The 18,589-nt window shown below is 38.5% G+C and overlaps 1 protein-coding gene across 1 annotated transcript in view; it reads left to right on the forward strand.

The window, feature by feature from the left end:
* Window positions 1-18,589, forward strand: part of PCLO (piccolo presynaptic cytomatrix protein) — a 367,600-nt gene that overhangs the window by 246,248 nt on the left and 102,763 nt on the right. The gene's annotated exons all lie outside the window — the stretch shown is intronic.

Here is an 18,589-nt window from a genome sequence, read left to right on the forward strand (position 1 = left end):
AATACAAGCAGCTTTCTTACTCCTCCAGGGAAAAGTGCCAACTAGCCAACTTCCAGAAGCTGTTTCACCTCGGCTGTGCCCCAGGGATGTTCCCTTCATGTATTTTCAGATCATAAGTTTTCAGTCATAACTTTTCAAATTTTTATGTACTTGTTGTCTTAAAGCATACTGTTTACTGGCAAATGAAACGCATGACTTAAGTCAGTGAGGCATGCAACTGGATTATTGACCAGTCCATAAAAGGAGCAGAAAGAAAGTGTTAAGAACAATTTTTCTGCAGCTTGTTTGAAGCACTTTTGGGCTGGTTTGGATAGCACCAAGTGCTGAATAACAAGATGAGACCCAGTTTCAGAAGGTCTTTTGCAAAGGCAAAAGCATGTGTAATGGCTGTCCATCTTATCAAAACTGTCACTTGTCATACTATAGACATGCTTTGGGTGTTGCTTGGAAAATAGAATGTGGCTGGAATGGTCATGGGCACCTAAACAGCTGGAAAACCAGAACAGAAGCAGTAAGTGACTATCCTTCTCCCTACTCCTCTTGCCACATTTCCATCTTATCCCTGAGATATAGATGGGCTCAACTCTAACACTGACTGATCTTGCTCCTCTATCAGTGGGAATTGCAATAGACACCAGATCTTCCTGAGTTTTAAAAGACTTTAGTGAGTGCTGCTTGCTGTTTAGTCAGCTAAAATTAGAAACATTGATCAGGGCATCACAGTGAAAAGAGATTTTCCTATCCCCAGGAAGCTAGAGATAGTGAAGAGCCAGCATCCCTTCTTGAGTCCCTCTGGTAATTATACTTCTGGCAGAAAGTAGATAGCATGATGAAGCTGGAAAGTGATGAAAAGAAATTAGAAGGAACACAAGAAGGGAAGGAAAAATTCTAAAAAAGCTTTGGATCAGGTCTTAAATGAACAGAAATAATCTCCCCATTCTGCACTTCCATTTTGCAGTTTGACTGCTTTAATTTATTACTGCATCACAGAAAACAAAGAACTAACTTTATCCTATTCTCTGAGCATTAGTCTTAGTGATTTATTGTGCTGTCCACGCTTATTCTGTGGGGTTAGAAGGGAGGAGATCTTGCTCTCCACATATCCTCTGGGCTACTGGCTCAGGTTTATCTGTCCCAGCAGAAACTGACTTTATCAAAGGAAGTGTGCACAAAATAACAGGCAATGCCATGACTCTGTTGAAAGCTTTGCCCTAAAGCTCTTCAGAAAGGACTTAATCTAAACAAACCCATAAATGCTCCCTATCAGCTGTAAATCTTCACTTGCGTAGTTCTGCTTCTCTCATCCATGCATTTTGTTCTGCCTTGTACCTCTTTCAAATAAGTAATAATTAATAAATGTGCAGTGTCATTCTTGCTAAGCGTGGCTGTGGGAATTCAGCATATAAGAAAATTACTTTAAAATATTCAGAAATTAGTTTCTTTAAAAAGGAAAGTCTATCCTAAAAATGTGGTAAAAATGACACCCCAACGAAGTGTGTCACTTACATGTTACAATTATTAACCTTGTATCTGTTAGAATGAAGCAGGGAAGGAAGAAAGCTTTCTCACACTGGATTAGCCATTTCATCCCACTGATAGTGGTCTCAATCCTGTTCTAAATATGGTGGGAGGTGAGTTGTACTGGGAGTTCGGTTTGGCCATTTGCTGAGATATGAGAAGGAAATCAGAATCACCAGAAGGAATGAGAATTGTTTTAGCATCTGGGTGGGGCTCACAGAAGGAAACGAGGGAAGAAGGACTTACAGTATCAATATTTGACGTGGAAATCTGTGAGAGGTGGTTACTGCAACACTGTCCACAACTGTATTTATTATATCTGTTTGGGGCAGTTGAAACACACTTGGAAAATAGTACTTTCCCCTGCTTCACAATATAAAGTATCTAGTGTATGGAGATTTAGTTTAATCTTATGATGGCAGAATGATACAACCGGGATTTTGCAAGGATACTTCATTAGAAAACTTCTTGTATACCTGGAATACCTATTTTAATGAGTTAAAGCAGGTAATATGAGTTTGTAATGCTTCTGCCTAGCAGTGTAATTGCTCTATATTTAATTTTCCTGCAATATAAATCAACACTGAAAATAGCTGTTAGAACTCATTTGGATCTGGGAAGTAGTTGAACAGCTGTGTAGACTGAGATTTCACGATTACTTTAATCTAAAGCAGAAGATAAGAGAAAACTTACAGGGCAATTACAAATTTTTTAAAGCATTAAATTAATTCATATCAGGACCAGTAGAGATCTGGCTTTTTGTATAACATCAGTTACAGATTTTTCACTCCTGCATTTAGCCACATAAGCTAGTATAGATGACACCTTCTTTATGATGAAGAACTCTGAAAATACCTTGAACAGCTAATTGCTGCTGAAAAACAGTTTTGCTGGAAAAGCCCTGTCTTACAAATTACACCAGGAAATTGGATTCTTAATAACAAATAAATAATTGCATCAAAATATCTCTTTAGGGGGTTTCTGTTTGCTCTTAATAGGTAAGTCTAATTTACAGAGACAAGCAAAACAACCTGGATGCTTCAAGCAGACAGTAGATGCAGACACAGTCACTAGACATTCCAGAGGTAATGAAGTGGAGAACAACCACAAAGGTCAGGCTAAAAGCATTCATCAGATGGTTTATAACACAGATTGTGGAAGATCACTGGTAATCAGTGTTATAACTAGCTTTCAGTAACATTCCACTAAGATCACATTAAAAAGCACTACTAGCTATTGTAAAGTACTTATGTGGAGCTACACAATTAGTAATTATCAGACACACTGCTTTTGACATCTGTTATTATTCAGGACCTTGGTGGATAGTTCCTGTTAGGAAGAAAATGCAGGTGCTTCTTGGAATGAGCCCTCATTGCTTCCAGAGAATGTGCCTGAAGCCCTGTTTCTCTGAGCACAGCAGAAACAGCAGTAGGCAGCATTGTCCTCAGGCTGCCCGCAAAGCTTTCCTCTTGGCTCCCACTAGGACCATACAGCTCTCTGCTCTCCTCTGGGATCACGCACGTCATGGCTGCTTTGATTTTCTGCCCCTGACACTGAGAGCTATCACCTGTCCATGTGGTCCCAGTCATTCCCCACTTACTCTGCTTGGATAGTTCTTGCTATATCCTGACACTGTGAGTAGTGTTAAGGTTCATGTATCATCATAAAAATGTTTAATTCCTTCTTTCATTATTTTTAATATGGCCTGTCCATTCTTACATCAGAGACATGGTTGCAGGCCAGACATTAACTATTTAATAGTGTAATGCTCTATTAAAATCAAAATCATGCAGATTTGTAGGAAGATGCAGTTATATTTCCTGTTTTTATATTCCCAGTACACACTGGCAGAGGTGACAAGGAGGGGGCTGTGACTTTTCTGATTTGGCCAATGCTGGAGAGAGAAATAGAAAGTGCAGAGCCAGCTCTGTGGGCAGAGGTGAATCTCAGCTGTAGAGATCGTGTTAGTTGCTGGGCTCAAGATGTTCAGGGGTAAAGCTACATGTTTAATCAAACAAAGGCAGTCTGGGGTTGTAAGAGATAGACTAGGAGATACATTCTCTAGATCATGTTATACCTGATACACAGACAAATAACAAAAGCAGGAAGACTTGTAGAAACTGTGCCTGTCCCTTTGCATAGCAACTACTTGCTGTGGGTGCTAAAAGGGAGTTGAGTTTCAACCTGAAGCATCAAAGATATGTGCCTGTATGGTGTTTCTTTTTTAGCTTCTGTTTTCAAGGACAGGCTTCTGTGTAGCAGATTTACAAAGAAAACAGACAAATATAAATCCTTCAGTACCTAAGCTGAGACCAATTTGTCTTACCAGAGGAAGTCGTCAAAAGCACCTTCCTGTCCCCGTTGACAGGGAGGGAACTTAGTTATTTCTTTTGGGTGAACTGGCTCATTAACAACTTAAAATTTAGATGCTAAGTACCTATATTTTTTTGTTTGTTGTTTTTAAGGAACAATATATATTTGGGTACACATACATGGGCATTCCAAGAAGAAAAATCTTACTATGGCATGAAAGTCTTGATTCATAGCCACTGAACTGTGTTGCTTGACAGTGACTTCCCAGTTCACTGGGAAGTTACAAATACCATAATTCCATCTCCTATTTTGCAGACTATTGTGAGCTGAAACTAGCAGACTAGCAGCTTGATATGATTTTAATGTGAAAAAAAAATTCCATTGAAATCAAAGAGAGGGTCATCTTGAAGTACAGGTTAGATATAGCTATGTCCTTATGAACAATTTCCCCTGCTCTTAGGTTCCAAAGAGTGCATTAAAATGTTTTGCATCTACACATAGCAATTTTAACCTTCAATCCCATTCCTGAAATCTGGATTTCCAGGAATATTAGGCCAGTCTTGCCACTCTGCAGAGGGCTCTATTAATGTAAAATATAGCAAAGATTCAGGGCTCAAGATTAATTGTCCCCAGTCAGGGTTTGTTCTGCTGCAAGTCAGGTAAACAAATAACCACTGTCAGTGAATATCTTGGAGGCAGTGTGTTAGCTGTTTTCAAGACACACTTCCCAGAAGTAAAGCACCTTACAAACAGCACATTTTCCTGCCAAGGAAACTAGATACTGCAGCAAGCAGACTTCCTTTAATCACTTGTTATTTCAAAGTATTTTCTAGATAGGTGTATGCACATTTGATTCATCCAAGATTATAAGGAACATCATTAACAATTGTTAACAATAGTCCAAAGAAGGACTACTGAAAGTGGGTTGTCTCAGAGTAAAACATTATCTGTCTTTTCGATGGGCTTTGATCATGGTAACATGTAAGGCTTGGACACAAATTTGGAACACTTGGTCACAGAGCTTCACTTCAGCATTTCTAAAAGTGACATGGTCACATGGATAAAGCTTGTGTTTTCTATAAGTATTGGGTGGTAGACAGAGAGGGGAAATAGAGAAAAAGAAGATATTTCCTAAATTGTATAAATTAAATCATGTAAGCACGTTATTCCAGAATTTTCCAAGATTTTCTAAGCAACTTCTGAAACATCTGATGTCAGTTGTTTTCAGAGGAGATGCTGAACAAGGCTATACTGTGCTCTGATCTAATCTGATCTGACAGTGATTTTCTTATTCAATTGAAAGAGTAAAGGAAACTGAAGAACAAAAAAAAATTTTTCTGCAATCGGTTTTGCAATATAGTACATAACAACAGAGGAATATTACGTAAATTGACACAGAAAATGTTTTAGAAGTCACCTTAAAGAAAGAAAAATGCTATGAGCACTCTCAAAAAACTACATAAAGACTTTATTTCAAATTTCCTGAAGCATGTTCTATTCCAAAACCTAATTAGATCATCCATAAGGTATGGCTGGGAAAATCTCAAATGGGAATCTTCAGGTTTTGTTGAGGTGAAAGGAGCAGATGATTATATCATTTGACAGAAAACAGAAGAAAATGTTGATTAAAAATTATTACTCTTTATCCAGATTTCTCATTTGACTACAGTACATATTTGAGGCTTACCATGTAAAATTAGATACTTACTTCACATTTTCATATGAAAAGGCTGAAAAAAAATCTACTTAAAGTATACTTACAATGTAATAATACAACATAAAATGTAACTGAAATTTAAGATATTGAATTGCAAATTGTCTATATTATTAGTGACTAAAGCTTGAAATCATTTCATCAAGCAGAAATTGAGTATCAAATCTTATTTCTGTTCCACATTACAACAAAATAAAAAATGTTTGCAAAACAAAAATATTAAAAGAGAATCAAAATGGATCTCTGGATTTCATTTAAACCTTGGCGCAAGTCACTGGTAACAGACATTTTGCACCTTCGAACTGTTTCTAATTTAAAAAATATTTATTACCTAAAATATTGCCTGAAAAATAGGAAGATATGCTATGCATTTTTCCCATATAGATTCTAAACTATTTGAGCCAGAACTCATTGAAATTGGTATTATTTTTCATTGTTTGTAGTGAGAGTATCTCAGATCCAAAATAAATGTAAAACTGATGTCTCTCTAAATACAGCAGCAAGCGGACATCTATTAAGAACTTTGGGGTTTATAGTCCATTTGAAAACTTCTGAAATTACCTTATAGGTACATTAATATGTACCAGGTAACTTTTCAAACTGTATTTGTTAGGGACTTAAATCTTATCATTTCTGGAAAAATGCAGTTCGTCTTAATTTGGGTGGTTGTGGGGGTAGAGTACTAACCGATTACAAAAGCTTGGCTTTGCAGACCATTACATTCAACTCAGTAAGACAGTAATAATCTTACAGTAATAGCTATTTAGTTTGGATATTGGAGATCAGATTTCACAAACAATACATGGTAGAATGAGCATTTTTAGATTAAGTTGTACTGCCATTTCCTCTTCTCGGGTGTAACAGCAGAAGCAAACTAGGATACAAAATGTAAAAAACTGAAGGCAAAGAGATTTCACACTGCTGATCCTGGTGTCTGGCAGACGTGGGCAGATAGCAGCTAAGTTCTCCAGGGTCTGAGCTCTGCTTCAGTGTCTGAAGGGACACAGTGTATGTGTAGCAGTTCACACTGCATTTGAAACTTGCAAATTTTAAGAATATTTCCAAGCCATCGCATATACAGTATAGCTGATCCTGACTGCTTTTATGTGAAAACGTCGTGGTTCAGTACATGCCAAGGGAATAGAAAACCTTGATTCTGGGCCTTTGCCAACACAGTTGATGTTCAGTTGCTCAGATAGATAATTATGCTCCTAAGAAGAGCTGTGTTTGAAATGGAGCTGCTTACTATTAAATTCCATTAAAAATGGGCAGTTGGATCCATTTTATTTTTAACTGGTTCTTACTTTCTGTTTTGCAGCTGGTCTGTCTTCCAAACGATAAACCCTAAGCTATTATTTAGTGTGATAGTTAAGGCATTTTTCTGGGAAAGTTCTGCTTTTTTTTGTCTTGATTTTTATTGCATTGAAAAGGATGTTTAAAGGAACAGTTTTCAATTACAATTAGTCCCATCTTTGTGTATACATAATTTTGCAGCTGTTATTGTGAGGCCAGATCCCCACTGCCATATACTGGTCAGTTTACCCTGAGACATACAATTACAATATTTAGACCCCCAAGCTCTAAGTTTTCCAGTAAAAGAGCACCCTCTTTAAATTCATTGTCATAATGTGCTCTACCAAGATGATCGGGGGCTGGAGCATCTCTCTTATGAGGAAAGCTGAGAGACTTGGGTTTGTTCAGCCTGGAGAAGAGTATGGGGGGACTTCAGAAATACTTATAAATATCTAAAATGTGGGTGTCAGGATGATGGGACTAGGCTCTTTTCATTAGTGCCCAATGACAGGACAAGGGGCAATGGGCACAAGGTGGAACACAGGAAGTTCCACCTAAATATGAGAAAAAAACCCTTCCCTGTGCGGGTGCCAGAGCAGGGGCACAGGCTGCCCAGGGAGGCTGTGGGGTCCCTTCCCTGGAGACATTCACACCCCGCCTGGACGCGTTCCTGTGCCCCCTGCTCTGGGTGTGCCTGCTCAAGCAGGGGGGTTGGGCAGGATGATCTCCAGAGGCCCCTTCCAACCCCCACCATTCTGTGATTCTGTGTGATTCTGTGATATGGTCTGTTAAATGCCTCAGTAGGAGGGAGTGGTAAAGAAAGATAAAATCTGGATCATTATATTACACTACTGGTGTTTATGAACACTTTAGAACAATGCAATGTGTAGAATTCCAGCCCAGTCTTAACAAAATGCATACATAATAAATAATCAAATAATAAAAATAAAGTAGTCAAGTGTTGAATTGTTTTTCACTGACTCAGCTTGACTTTAACCAGTATGTTGGAATCCTGTGAGAAGGCTTCCTGTTGTACTTAGCATTTAATGTGAGGATACAGAAGAAAATTCTGCAGCCACATCCTGGGGAAAATGCCATGAAAGCCTTTGGATCCCAGTTTAAAAACCTTAGTGCTGAATTTAGCATCCCTTATTGATTATTCATGACACTATTAATTTGAACACTGTCTAACCATTTTTTAAAACTTTTCTCCATAGTACTTGGGGAAAAGCATGAAAGGATAGCTTGTGTATTTTGAAAGTCTAAAAGCTAACATAGTCTTCATTAAAAGTATGATCATATCAACAGATTCAAAAGCAATCATATTACATCGTTAAGGCCCAAATTCTTGCATATTTCCTAGTGTATCTGTGTTAAATTTCCTGCAATTTATTCCATTGTTTTCAGGTATCATGACAGATAGTACAGGTACAGTAAATTATGTGCTGGGTAAAAACATGAACAAGTTATTACATGACTCATATTCTTTCCAAGGGATACCATAACATCCTTACCTTCTCTAAACATGCATCTTGCATGAAAAACAGCCAAAATGTTGTCAGTTGACACGTCTTAGCTGAGTTATAGTTGATCTGAACTGTATTACCATTTGCACTGAACTGCCCAGTTGCAGGCTAAGATTAGTAATTCACCTCAAACAGAATGCCGTATAATGGAGCAAATGCTTCAGACTGAACAGGGGAACAAATATATTAAAATGTTCACTGGAAGAAAAACCTAGATAAAACAGTGAGCTGTTATTTTCCATGCTGATTGTGGCCGTTGCTTTCCCAGAGGCACAACATTCCTTCATGATGTATAGCTGTAAAGGTTCTTATCTCATTCCCAGTAAGGAGCAGGTAGTCCCCTAAATCTGACAGTGGTAAAAATTTACACTGTGAAGTCTGGTTTTATGTTGTTCAACTGTAAAATTTCTTGTCTTTTTTTTTCTATGGATTCTGGGCAAGGTTTTTTTTAAAATTCATATACGTTTATTTTGGCTGCCATATTTCACAACACTGATTACATGAAAATTAATTGCTCACTATTCTCTTCTTTGTTCATTATTAGCATAACAAATGGCAACATGTGAGATATACTGCACGTAGGACACATACTAAGTGTTCACAGTGAGAAGGTTTGGGTGTCAGCTATGTTAAAGTAAATCAAAAGAAATGGTCTGAAAACAATACTTTGTATGCTAGAGCATCCACAGGACTAATTCTGAAGGCTCTATAGGTAAGTATGTGGAAGTGTATTATCTATAGATTTAAATTTTGTATTGGGCAGATATTGAAAATATATTACACTTTAAAATATATTTACATTTTATAAAACTGAGGGAACTTCCATTAAGACTTGAGGAAGCTTAACACTTTAATAAGACTTTATTAAAAATTACTGTGAAGCAAAAATTCATTAATTTTGAGAAAGTCCAGGCGTGACTACTGTAGCATAGGTATCTCTCATTAAGTATTGCCATGTGATGTACAATTAAAGCAAGAGTTGTGATTTTGCAGCCTTTGCTCTTGGGCATACACTTCTATTTAGTGATTTTCCTCTTCAACAGCTCAAGTCAATCCTCTTCATAAGTTCTTCCAGCTGTTGCCCTAGGAATGTGTGTTGCAAAGTGCCAAGGAGAAGGCACAGGTGCTGAGCAGTTTCTCCCCCAACTGACATGAACAGGAATTGTAGAAGTTCAGCACAGTTACTTTTTCTTGCTTGATGATCTCATCATACTTTTCTTCCTGGCATTATCACACATGTTCCTGTTATTCCCCAAACAACCTAGCTATGAAACAATAGCTTTCTTAAAAATTATTTTCAATGAAACTGCAAAACACTCCACGCATTAGAGGACTGTGATACTCATTCCAGCTAAATTTTCTTTAAATTTTGGGTCTCACACTGACTTTCACAAAAAGGTTTGTTCATTAGTATATTGCTATGTGACAAACATTTGCAAATTAAGAAGAAGCTTATTCATATGTTTATGACAGATTAATCCCTCTTCTCTTTGGAAGTGGGCACTGTTAGTCCAAAATAAAACATGCGGAATGACTCTACATGTTCATTTGGGTCTTAAAGTGGATTTGAACAGTTTGAGTAATAATAAAATCTCACATGAAAATGGTATGGAAAAAGTGTTAGCCTTCTGATATTAAGGAAAAATAGAGAAAATACTTTCTGTTTTTGGTGACAAAGTTTGCTAATAATGTACAAAAATACAGAGTAATGGATCTGCAGCTCTATGTCTACTTCTGAATGCCAAGAATCCCACTGAAATATATTAATGATTTGATTTAATAATAATGTTCTTTGATCTAAAATGAGCTTTATCACCTACCTATGTAATGTTACGCATATAAGTTGTAACTGTAAGGGACATTTTCTTGGGGACTCATTGCTGCCAAACCGAAAGGGCATACTAATAACTGAAAGTATTAAGTCTTAAAAAATCCATAAGGCCTTAAAGATGGTACAGGTAATTTGTCTGATAAGAACAAACTGTACAATCATCCAGCAGTAATGCTAGTACTATAGTTGTTCCTTAGTCTGTGGAAACGTAAAGAATTTTCTGTTGTTTGTGATTTTTTTTTTCCTTTTCATAAATTTATTCCTAAAAGGCCAGCATGGATAGAGTTGAGCCAGAGATGTACATCTACAAAAAGAAACTGGCAATTAAAGGCACAGGGAAGAGGTCTGGTCTATCCTTACTTGCTCATGTGCTACTTTTCTGCTCCCTTCCCATCCCAAACCAGCTCAGGTCAGGAAGAAGCATGTCTGGAATATCCTTCAAGAATATGTACCCAGGCAAGCAGGGTCAGTTTTGGTACTGCACACAGGCCCTGTTGTTCTCTGAGGGTTCAGTTTTCAAAAGCAATGAGGTGTCTCAGGCAATCCCTCTTTCTAAGCACTTCTCACCAGAGCTGAGAGAAGACTCCTAACAACTGCTGTTTTGTACAACAGCACCAAGGGTGCCTTAGCCCAAGTCTATGAGTTTATATGCTGCTCGTGTGCAGACAGACCATACTACAAATGCACAGTAAATTTGGACAGTCCTGTGTCGGAGGGTTAGGCTGGACATTAGCTACACTACAGCAGGCACAAGGCAAAAAAGAGCAGGCAGGAGGTAAAGGGGATGTTAGGATGAGCTAGTTAGTGCTAGAACAACGTATTTCTAGAACTGTGCAGAAAATAATGTGGTGAAAAGCAAACTCCCATGTACATTGCTCATGTTCATCGTACGTGTTCATCATTAGAATCTATTTGCATGGGAAAGATGAGTACGATTTAGCTGCCCAAGTGCAATAAGAGTGCCATTTAGTGGTGCTGACCAGTCACTTCAGTTAATAGAAGGTTTGATTATTTCTTAGTTCCTAGATAATGTGCTGAACAGAACCCCATGAAATTAACCTTTAAAATGACACAGTAAAAGGAAATGAGTCATTCCAGGTGATGTTCATCACTGTGTGAGCACCGAGCTTGCTAAATTAGTTCTGTCATAGTGTGAGTGAAGTGGAATCAGTCCATATCATTCATACATTTGCTGCTCATACAGACAGTTCTGGGACTGCTAAATAGAAAAAAACATTGACTTAAGTCTAAATAAAGCAAAGTTTTGTATTACATTTACTGATTATACTTTCCAAAGGGGTCTGAAGTGACTGATTAGAGAGGACTGAGCGTTCCTGAGGTGTGTGTGAAAGAAAGGATAAAAGGAAGCAAAATTCTAGGCAAGGACTTCCGTGACTGGTGCTAATGGGGAAGTAAAAACAGTTAGTGTTTGACAATACTAAAGGAAGAAAAGACAATCTTTCATCTTCTTATTCACAGACCACTGTACTATTCTTAGAAGTATGAGCCTGTCTCAGTGATAGCAATAACTCTGCAGTTCGCGCAGTGGAAGCTGACTGATTATTTGAAAAGTAGGGGCTTTCTTCTGATTAAGTAGCCGTAGAGAAGAAGAGACAAGAAAAACACATCCCACTTCAGGAAAGAGTGACAATCCAAAGAGGGAACTGAAAATATCTTCAAGTGCCACAGTGACCCTTGTTGTGGGTGATGCAGGCAGACTGGTAAATATGATAAGAACAGCTTTCTACCAGACAAGCAGTTAGTTAAACACAGGCTGAAGCACACGCTCTGGGTGAATACCCGTCAGCGATGCACACTGACGGGCTGCCATGCCATCTCAGAGGTTCTGTCTCTGAATGGAGACGAGCTAGCAGAGCACCTGACAGCTATGGCAGATAAACGCTTTTCTCTGTTGCCTACCATTTCCATACATATGGAAAAATTTGGTGCCACCTAATGGACAACACCCCACATCCCAAATTTCAAATGTGTTAAAGTCTATACAGAAATGCTTTTGCAAGGGATCTATAAAGGCCTGTTACCTATATTTGTTAATGCTTCACAATAAGAATTACTAAATTAGTATGCTTAATCATATATCTTGGGATGTAATACACACTGGTTAGAGGCAAAAACTACTTACTAAACCCCACAGGTAATATAAGGATTTCTGTGTTTGCTGGCTTTAAATTTATGAACTGGGGTCATCACACAGCTTCCTTGATTTCAACATAACAACACATGAAACTAAATTATTGCACCTCAGTGCTCTGGTGTGTTTACAGGTGAATTTAACTAGCTATTTTGTCAAAGCGAGATAGATTATTCTAGACTGTCCTTAAACAAGTTTACTGCTATAGCTTCATGGACATAGCTCTCTCTCATAGTAGAAATCTTGACTATGTCAACAAAATATTGCTTTAGCCCATGGGGTTTATATCAGCATGTGTACACTTACAAAGTATACTAGGAAAAAGGAGTTGGACTACACCACCACTAGCACAATGACTGTCATAATGAACAATGCTGCAAACAATTTTTATTCCTGCAAAAGCTGTTAGTGATGACCTGATTGTCATGTACTTCAGAAAGCAAAACAGTAAAAAACTATAAAAGTATCTCTATTTGATCAGATAAACCACCTAACATGACACAGAAACAGTAAATTAAACATATATGTGATATATATATCGATGTACATATGTAAGTGTCTGTATGATTATATATGTTTGTACACACGCACACATACAGATATAGTCATAAATGTAGTCATATGGTCATATATACATCTATGACAGACTATATGACTCAGGAACTCCCTAGGCAAGTGTACAACATGATGTCTTCTACTTGGTAATCCATGGGGAGTTTTTCCTGCATGCTCTTGTCTAGTCTATACTTAGACTTCAAGCAGAATGGCCTTCCACAGAGTAACTGTACGTTGTATGGGACAATAGCTCCTTTTGCTTATTTGAGCCTGTCCTCCCGGTAGCATCATCCACAGCTAGAATGTGAGCATTAGTATTAGAATTGTCATTTGGACATCATGCCCAGTTCTCAACTGTCACTGAATTCAGTGGAAGAAAAAGTAAAGTCAAGCTCAGTTTGATGAATTTCAATTTGTAAAAGCACATGCTTTGAAGAGGTGCATATGTGAATGAAACCAAGTTTCCATCTGCAGTTTGCATTTATAGGTCTTCAGGATGCAATATGGGTTCAGTTGTGTTCATTTGCCTGTGAAGAGAGAGAGAAACAGTATGATTAGGAGTGGCCCCGCAGGCCTCCAGGCAGCTGGCAAAGAAGAAATACAATTGGCAATTATATTTCTATTGCCTCAAACTTTGGAATGAACTGGGGAAAGTGACTGGGCTTTTTATTATTTACTTTAAAATTTGTTGTATACATTCAAGACAATATTTATTATCATCTGTAAAAAATAATCAAATTAGATGAATCTGGTTCATTATTTTTAGAGAAAATAATTATTAGTTTTGGTGAAGATAAAGAAATGCCTTTGAAATGGTGATGAGTTAATAGGCAATTTAGCAATTCCTTGGATACTTTTTACCCAAGGAGAATAGCTCAAACTCTTTCATCTCTAAAGCATACAATATTATTTGTGCTTTGCTCTTTTATTGTATTCAGTATGTTTGTCAGATTTATAGTTTCAGCTGGAATTTTTTACTGCTTGCATATATTTTTACCTTATTTACACCTGTTGTTACATAACTGATTCACCGTATTTCACAGATGTAATTGCTCAGTTTTGAGGGGAGGGTGCTTTTTCTAGAAGGAAGAAAATATGTAATTTTTATTCAGTTAAATACAACACCTATTTTTCCTCCTTTTGCCTGGGAAAGAATATTTAATAGTTTGGTGTAAAGAAACAGAGACAATTGTTTTATTCTCTTACATTGTTTGACACTAACAATTTTAATAGATCAGTCCTGGGAAAAAGATTTTGACCTGTAGAATAGCTTTACTGAAATGAAAGCAGTCTTAAAAGATTAAATAGTGAAATGATCAAACTCCTTTGTCCTTGTTGACCTATAATACACATTTGAGCTTGAGTCTACAAAGTTGAAATGTCAGTTTAACACTTATATTTAGCAGTTTAAAAATAATGCTTGATATCACACTTGGGGCATGTTTTTGAATGGGAATAGGCCATTGCAATATCCAGTGAAGAAGTGAGGATGCAGTGCTGAGAATCCAGTAATGGTTCAGTGTTTAAATCACAGAATCACAGAATGGTAGGGGTTGGAAGGTAGCTCTGGAGATCATCTTGTCCAACCCCCCTGCTTGAGCAGGCACACCCAGAGCAGGGGGCACAGGAACGCGTCCAGGTGGGGTGTGAATGTCTCCAGGGAAGGAGACTCCACAGCCTCCCTGGGCAGCCTGTGCCACTGCTCTGGCACCCTCACAGGAAAGGGTTTTTTTCTCATATTTAGGTGGAACTTCCTGTGTTCCAGCTTGTGCCCATTGCCCCTTGCCCTGTCATTGGGCACTGATGAAAAGAGCCTAGTCCCATCATCCTGACACCCACCTTTTAGATATTTATAGGTATTGATGAAATTCCCCCTCAGTCTTCTCTTCTTCAGGCTGAACAAACCCACGTCTCTCAGCCTTTCCTCATAAGAGAGATGCTCCAGCCCCCTGATCATCTTGGTAGCTCTCCACTGGACTTGCCCAAGGAGTTCCACATCCTTCTTAAACTGGGGGGCCCAAAACTGGACACAGCACTCCAAGTATGTTCTCACTAGGGCAGAGTAGAGGGAGAGGATAACCTCTCTCGATCTGCTGGCCACAGTCCTTTTAATGCATTCCAGGATACTGTTGGCCTTCTTGGCCACAAGGGCACATTTTTGGCTCATGGTCACCTTTTTTGTCCACCAGCACTCCCAGGTCCTTCTCAACAGAATGTACTTTTGATGCATAATTAAGACACACAAGTTTTAAGAAATAGGGGCAGAAGTTGTTGTAGGGCTAGCGTGTAGTTGCTAAATTGAGACTTTCAGAGCATCAAAATAGACAGGCTTATTACTGTTGTTGCTACAGTGAAAGAAGTTGCCTGTATAGGTGGCAATTATTGATTGCCATGCAGCAGCAGAAACAGCAGAATGGGTGCTTGCACTGCACCATCGGCACACAGCACTGCGGCTGCGGACACATCCTTCCAATACCTTCCCTTCCTTTCCTAGCCATAGTTTCATCAAGTCCAACTCCTCATCCTTTGACCCAAGAAGTCTTAAACCAGATCTCATAGACCGTATTATTCCCTATAAGTTTTGATGTGCTGCATTATTCTAGCAAAAGAGCTCCAAAGTGCCTTCAGACTTCAAAATAAGCCCTGAAACTACCAGCCCTGTCCTCCTTGTGCTTGTCAGCAAGCAGGGCCTTCTTGTGGCTGTTGTCATCGTTGGGGTAACAGCAGCTTCCCCCCGGGCGAAACTGCTTCCCCTATGCGGGCATGAATAATATTTCTAGTGCTATCATTATCAGTAAGGGAATATAGTATCATTCACTTGTTTTGTCTTCCTGATGTTTACATGGCAAATTCAGTACATTAATGATGATCCTAAGAAACACACAAGTATACAGACACTGGCTGGTGAGAGATCATTTGTTTTAGTGTAGATAATGAGAAGAAATAGAAGCTGCTGCTAACCAGTACACATGCGAAAGCTACCTTGAATTTGCCCTTATCTTCAAGGATTTAAAATAAACAAATAAATACATACATTGGCTTACCAAAGCCAGCGGGCAATGAACATAATGTGATCGGTTGTTCTGACTGGGTTATCCTTAGTTGCCTTCTACTTTTCACATGCAAGACCACAAATGCCTGTCTGCAGGGTACCTGGACATGGAGCTTTGTTTGATACCAAAGGAGAGCAGGGTCCTTGCCCTGCCCTGTTCTCATGTTCACTCGCTACCAGCCCAGCACCACATTCAGAAGGTCGCACCTTCCCTTCCACTACCCGCTGCCTGGGATGGTCGGGCAGGACATCGTGTTGGCTCCTGTTGTGCCACTGCTCGCAGGTGCCAGTCTTAGGCATCCCTTGCCATGGTCCCTGGGTGGCCCCCGGCACTCGTCTCCATCCATCTCCTTGACCTCCAGGGTCTGCCCCACTTCCCAGATCTCTCCTCCAGCCTGGATCTTCACCTTCTTTTTTCCAGGCCCCCTTCTCCTTTCCAAGGCCACTTCTTTTTGGGAGCCCTCCTTTTAAGCACCTCCTCTTCTTTCTGGACCCACTAGTCCCTAGGTTTCCTCAATCAAAACGGTCTATGTGCAGAAGCACATCGTGTGATCAGTCTGCTAACTGGCAGTTATGTCTCATTTCTCCTTGTTAATAGGAGGACTCAGGACGGGTCACTTTGCTTTAGTCCAGGTGTTATCGGTATTTCAAACCAGAACATACTGGCTGCAGTTAGCAAGTAGCTACTTCTGACTAAGAGTTATCTGCCTCATGCTAGCATTCACAATTTAAGCTATTTAAGCTATTTAAGCTATTTTTGCCTATGATAATACTAAGTAGTTTTTCTAATTCTATTAAAACCAATAAAAAAGAATCACACATTTAAGTTCCCTCCAAGAACCTGCTGCTGTCAGGGATTTGCTATTGAAATTATTATTGCAAAGCTGCCGTGAAAAGGAACTCATGCACATGTCAAAAAAAGTGCTACTTTTATCTCCTGGGAATAATGTAGATCCAACTTTTGAATCAGAATTTGATGGCAATAGTAAGACCCACCAGTATGGAACAGTCAAACAAGAACATAGTTGTGTTACTGTTTTATTACTTTGCTCCTTTCCTGTAGCTTCTCTCCTACCCTATCTGGCATAGAGTTGATTAGTTCTTGGTCTTCACAGGCTGTTTTTTTCTATTTTCACCTGGTTGCTGGTTCTCCTATCAAGTTCTTAAGCTGTGACTTGAGCTCTAAATGCTTATTATAATATAGTAAAAAAGCTTATTAAAATATGAAAAACTGTTACAGTAAAAGCAATAGGGCCTGCTTTTAAAATCTTACATGAGTACCCATGTAAGCTGATTAGATATTAGCTGCCAGGTAATCACTATCACATCTTGAATGTACAGTATAACTTCAGTAACTGTGCATTCAAATTTCTATTAGAGAACCCTACAGAGAATGACATAATCATGGACCTAATCCTACATCATTTATTCACAAGGCTGAATGGGTTGTTGAAAGAACAAATATTTATTGAAAACATTTATTCAACTTTACTGTTAAAAGTGCCAGCCATTGCTACCTGGTAACTTTTAGTATCTGTGGTTTGTCTAGCAGATATGTAACCTGTACATCTTAAATTGAATAATCCTAACATTTTTCACTAAAATCCTTAATGAATGAATTATAGGGATATGAAAGTTTAAGAGTTAATACCCAGCCCTTAATGCTTCACAAGTACTATCTCCTACAACTCTAGTGATATTAGCAAGGTTTCTGATGCACAAACACACTTAGCTTTAATAATAGCAGTTGTTGCTCGCAAATCTCAAAATTAATGTACAATACCATTATTTCCACCATGCATTTTTAACACATAAAGAAACTGAAGCACAAAGGCACTAATTTGCTTGGCTGTGGTGGTCACCTGGCTGGCTGTAGCAGAGGCAGAACTACTACTCAGTCTCTGATGGTGCCCTATTAATGCCCTTCACTTGAGGTACACTATCCTTGTTTGCTCTTCTTATTTTTGATAAGGTACAGCTGCCATTTGCTAAATTGAAAAGAAAAATAAAAGTCAATTTCTGTCTCTAGGATAGATTTATAATTTTAGATGACAAATGGGGGAATCAATGCACATATTTTTAGGTGTCTGAAAAGTAAATAGCTTACCTAAGCTTTATTATGGGCTCCTTTTCTAACCGCAAGTGAAAGAAGGGTACCCCAAGGGACATGATTCAACTTATTCCAAACAGATGTCTGTTGAGATGACCCATCATAAAAGGAGCCTGCCTCTCTTCATTCATTCACTACTCAAAAATCCTAGAGAATTACCACGTGAAAACACTTACCTTTAAACAGCTAGAAATTGGCACATTGGCTCTGAGCTCAAAACAAGGGAAAACTAAAAAGGAGATTTTGTTTGTGTGCATGACAGTTCTTTCCTGCAGATATGGATACTGCTATCCATGGCCTTTTCTTTATTACTCTAAATATGTTCAAAATTTGATGAAAAAAATTATAATTATATGCATTTTCACCTGTGGTTCAGATTGATTGTTGAAATCAGCCAGTAATCAAATAAATCTGCTCCACATACTTTCTACTTTGGTCCTACAGCCATGGGCATGCTATATGTCAGAAATTTGTACAAACATCAAGCCAACCTCTACAAGAGAAGCATAGCAAATGTTGGTTAAA

This window comes from Phalacrocorax carbo, chromosome 1 (genome assembly GCF_963921805.1).
Source record: "Phalacrocorax carbo chromosome 1, bPhaCar2.1, whole genome shotgun sequence".
In the NCBI taxonomy this organism is placed as follows: Eukaryota; Metazoa; Chordata; class Aves; order Suliformes; family Phalacrocoracidae; genus Phalacrocorax; species Phalacrocorax carbo.